The sequence below is a fragment of the Sinocyclocheilus grahami genome, unplaced genomic scaffold (assembly GCF_001515645.1).
Source record: "Sinocyclocheilus grahami isolate Dianchi unplaced genomic scaffold, SAMN03320097.WGS_v1.1 scaffold1333.1, whole genome shotgun sequence".
Classification (NCBI taxonomy): Eukaryota; Metazoa; Chordata; class Actinopteri; order Cypriniformes; family Cyprinidae; genus Sinocyclocheilus; species Sinocyclocheilus grahami.
The window spans coordinates 228,604-233,642 of NW_015506512.1; the positions used below are offsets into that span (position 1 = coordinate 228,604).

The 5,039-nt window shown below is 37.3% G+C and overlaps 2 protein-coding genes across 5 annotated transcripts in view; one reads left to right on the plus strand and one right to left on the minus strand.

Moving 5' to 3' along the window:
- Positions 1 to 3,619, minus strand: part of rab3ip (RAB3A interacting protein (rabin3)) — a 58,398-nt gene extending 54,779 nt beyond the window's left edge. For all 4 annotated transcript variants that reach the window (XM_016255387.1, XM_016255386.1, XM_016255385.1 and 1 more), the window contains exon 1: positions 3,391 to 3,619. The gene's annotated coding sequence lies outside the window, so the exon portion shown is untranslated. The remainder of the gene's footprint in view (positions 1 to 3,390) is intronic.
- Positions 1 to 5,039, plus strand: part of LOC107569319 (gastrula zinc finger protein XlCGF57.1-like) — a 190,339-nt gene that overhangs the window by 151,041 nt on the left and 34,259 nt on the right. The window lies entirely within an intron of this gene.

Consider the following 5,039-nt stretch of genomic DNA (forward strand, 5'->3'; position numbering starts at 1 on the left):
TCACAGCGCCAAATACTTAAATATTTAGACTTAATAGGCTATTTATTTTCAAAAATGTTTTACATTTAGGTATGTTGACATAGCAACCGCGCGCGACGAACATTCTGTCTCAACAATTTGTTCCAAACTGCGTGGTACTGTTAAAATGTGTGTCATGCAATATCCACTCCTCGCCGCCTAGTGGCAGTATGTTTTTCCTGAATATGACAGTAATTATGTCGAGAACAACCCCCGGAAGCGTTAGACTGTTCTACTGTATTATGACAGCACTTTTTTAAAACTAAATTTCAATATCGTGATAATACCGAATACCGTGATAAAAGCATTAGCAATTAATCGCAAAATGAAAATCTGATACCGGCATATCCCTATGTGAGATGCAGGGCGGTGGAATAAAATAATAATAATAATTATAAAAAATTTAAAATAAAATAAAAAGATCTGCAGGCACAAGTAAAAAAAAAAGACAATTACCGCATTGACCCGAATATAAGACGATGTTTTTTTCTTGGAAATACATCTGAAAAAACGCAGTCGTCTTATATTCAGGGTCTAGACTTTGACATGCCAATAATACACCCACAACAGTTAACTTGTACTGTTAATAAGATTTTGCTAGGTTACTATTAGATGGATAGCCTAAATGTCCTTATTCAGATGGGCTACCTGTTGTTTTTTTTTTTAATGGTATATCACAAAGTGTATATTTTTTAAATGTGATTGTTGGTACATTTTACCAGTTTTTACCATACTTTCAAAACAAAAATTAAAATAGGAAAAATATGCAATATGAAAATAATTGAAGACAAAATGTGTTTTACTGAGAAAAAACAAGATTTGGTTTTTAAAAAGCCTTTTTCCAAAAGGTACATCTGGAAAAATGGGGGTCGTCTTATAATCAGGGTTGTCTTATATTCGGGCCAATACGGTACTTTAATTTGAGTGTTCAGACCCTGAAGAAAGATGCAAAACACAAGCACAAAGGTCAAACACGTCAGTCTAGCATACAGGAAAACAATGGAAAATCAAAATAAAAAAAATCAAAGGTACAAACTAAACTGGTTAACAATTGGAAAGAAGGCTACTTGACAATCACAACCCATCACTATACTGGCCACTATTTACATTTACTTATTTGACAGACATTATCCAGTACAACTTACAGTGCAGTCATGGTATATTTTATCAGCATGTGTGCTCTCTAGGAATCGAACCCATGACCATAGCATTTTGACCACCATGCCTAACCAGCTGGGCTACAGGAACCACCCAAGCATTGTGACGGACAGTTTTGCACAAAACGTCTCCGTTTACTGTCGTAACCTCGGTTCCCTGAGAGCGGGAACGAGATATTGCGAGAACCGCAGTGAGAAGGGGAGGAGTTCCCACAGCGATTCACGCAATGTAGAGTGAACGCTCAATAGGGAACTGCATTAAATATGGATAGTATGGAGCTGTGATGAAATGTAAGACATATGTTTGATTCTCTGCTGGCACATGAACTTCCTCACAAATAGCCTAGCTTTGGTAAGAAAACATCTCCCAGGAACAGGTTCTGCAGATCTGTCTAAAGGTTTCCACCAATAACAGCACTTAGGATCTGCTGTGTTATCTTGTGTATTCTTGAACTAACTTTTCATTTAGAACAACTAACCCCTTAGCCTTCTATGGGAGATGCAGTAGATGACACACTTATAACACTACAGTAGATTGTAACAGGTGCACAGTGACTCCTCTGTCACCAAGACATGGATCAGGTATCAGCCTGACCTGAAGGCATTCGACCCCCACATGCTGTTTACTACATAGGGCTCATTGTTTTAAGACTAGACTTGTGCCGGTATTCGGTAATGCGATATATCACGGTAATGAATATGCACGATATTGTTATCGTGGGCACTTCTAAATACCGTGAATAATTATATATTACAAATTATTCCGAATTTTGAATGCATTTTAAGAATACTTTTCCCATCAACTGGTCAAAATACACAACAGCGCTGTATGCTGCGTGAAAGACGAGTGGTACTCTGATGTAAACAAGCACAGACGAGAAGCACATGGCGGAACATGTGAGAGATGCTCTGGATGAAAGCGTACTTTCACTCTCTGACAGTAGATAGCACTAAAGTGCAGAAATAATAATAATAATAATAATTCATTTAAATGCAGCCGTTACCCCGGAAACCCTGTAAACAAAGCAGCTGCACTACTTTCTGTTTCTGAATCGTGTTTAAATGATTTCAACAGCCATTCAGATTTGTGCATTTGCTATGTGTTCATCACAGCGCCAAATACTTAAATATTTAGACTTATTAGACTATTTATTTTCAAACTTTTTTTTACATTTTAATCTGGACTACAACATGCACTAGATATTGTTTGAAAGTGTTTTGATTCTTTATTGTTCGGTCACACTTTACATTAGGGCTTCATTAGTTAACATAAACTGCCAGTGAAAAATTATTCTGAACATTCATTAATCTTAGGTATTCCAATATTTAATAACAGGTTGTTAAAATCTAAAGTTGCAGCTGTGTTATTTAATGAGCTAACATGAACTAAGACTTGTATTTTTTAAACAAAGATTAATAACTTCTGCAGCAAACGTAGCTATTGCTCATTGTGAGTGTTAATGCATTAACTAAGGTTAACTAATGAGGTCTTATTGTAAAGTGATACCTATTGGTCTTTATAGTTCTTTTGCACTTTAATCTGTGTAAAAACGTTGAACTTTATACATTTTTCTGTATTGCTTTATTGCATTTAAATGTTCAGTTATTTTTGTTATAAGAAAAAAGTTATTAAACCTGTTCTACTGTATTATGACAGCACTTTTTAAAAACTCACTTTCAATATCGTGATAATACCGCATACCGTGATAAAAGCATTAGCAATTAATCCCCATTTAAGACAGGACGCAGTAAGGGGCTGGACAAATTCCCTCAACAGCTGCAGATACTATAGCAGATACTGCTAGTACACTACAGTAGTAGTGCAAGTATAATGCATACAGACTGTCATAAGGTAATATAGAGCTTTCAGAGCAGAAGAGCTGGATCCAGAACCAACTCCATATTATTATAAAAATACACCTGCTATCTTTATACGTGCATGTTAGCATGTAGAGGTGGATGAAGGCCTGAAAACAAACTGGCATGTTATTATATTTATGCTTTCAACAACCCTGAGGAGTAAGACATTGTTATTAGAGTACTGCAAGTGTGATCCACTTGTCACAGTGTCATAGATATAAACTTCTTATGAATAATGCATCAAAGCCTCATTAACATAATGACATAATACGTTCGATTTGGGGTTAATGCAATAAATAATAGCAACAATTGTTGTTAAAAGCGCAAGATGGCTGTCTAATGTAAGTATACTCACATGTCCTGAAGGGATTGTGTGTCTGTCATGTATCCCGCTCCTCCTTCGAGGAAATACACGAATATAATTAATATTAATACATTAACGCTTGCACGATCACACAGCTCGCGCTTCTCCTCTCACAACGCATGTTTTTCTCGTAATAAATTAGTCTTCGACTAACGACAGTAACCAGGGCCAGACAAAGACACAACAGAGCCACCATCCCGCTTCATGATTGTGCTGTTGAAAATACCATTCCTACTATTGCGACGGTTTCCCTCATGACTATTAATTAGGTCGCGCTGACGTTTCTCAGGTACGTTCATTGGGCGTCCAGGCACGTAACCTGATTAATATTCATAAGATAGTCCTTACCTTCGTTTATTTGTCAGCTAGGAAGGGCCCGCCTACTAACGCCTGCCTTTCAGCCAATCATAAGGGCCTATTGATCGGCTATGACGGTACCTAATTAATATTTCAGAAGCCAAGTGTTCGCCATAGTACAGCTGGTCATCCAACTATACTGTCAGACTAGGCGGAGGCTCAGACCGGCTCACGCAAGCGCTGTTAAATCGATTCTTTGGCAAAACAGAAAGACTCTAAGGTATTATTAGACATAAAACTATAAATCAAAAGTTTCACAAATTTAATTAAATAAACATTTAGGCGCAGCAGTGCCGTGCATGGGACAGTTTGAGTAGTTTCAAATCTAACTGAAAACAGATATCAAGATAATTGTTACATTTCTGGTTTGTGATTGGTCATCCCAATCTATACTGCATACTACTGCCAATATCACATAATGGCCTTGCAGATCAAAACCGTGTTCTAAATGCAAAAACTGGAGAACAGGGGAAAATGCATACTTTGGGTAGTTTTACAAACCTGACAGTTGTAGGCCTACACCAGACACCTTTAGTGAGTTTACATTTACATTTACATTTAGTCATTTAGCAGACGCTTTTATCCAAAGCGACTTACAATTGGGGGATACATAAAGCGATTCTTCTTAAAGAGGCAAACAGACACAAGAAGTGGTTGTAATACCAAGTTCTTAGACATTGTTCAAATAAGTACAAGCTAGAAAGAGAAGGAATAAATAAAGAGAGAGTTTTTATTTTTATTTTTAGTGCACCCCTAACATCTTGGTCCTCCAAAACATATTTCAACACCACCGCAAACTGGCTTTGTCTGCCACAGTCAACAATTAAATGTAGTTTTTACACATTAAATCCCTTATAAAAAAAACAGTTAGCTACTGAATTACTTAGGCCCAATCCCAATTCTACCCCTTAGCCCTTCCCCTTTCCCCTACCCCTCCGTTTCGTGCATTCACGTGAAGGGGTAGGGGTGTCTCGATTCTCTTTTGGTTGGAGGGGTAGGGGTAAGGGGAAGGGCCAGACAGCCCTTCAAACGAAGGGTAAACCGGCTTCAGCGGCAACATGGCTGCCCGAGCGAACAAAAAGACACATAAATGTAAGCATTTTTTGGCATTAATGAAGTTTTTAACGAAAAGTAATCATTTGTTTTATGTTACATCGATTTCATATTTACGGTAATGTTACTCAAAGGAATGTTTGCAAAAAAATCGCTAATATTTGCTAACTAACGTCATATCATTATAGACTGCACGATAGTGCCACAACATATTTCATTGTCTGATCAGG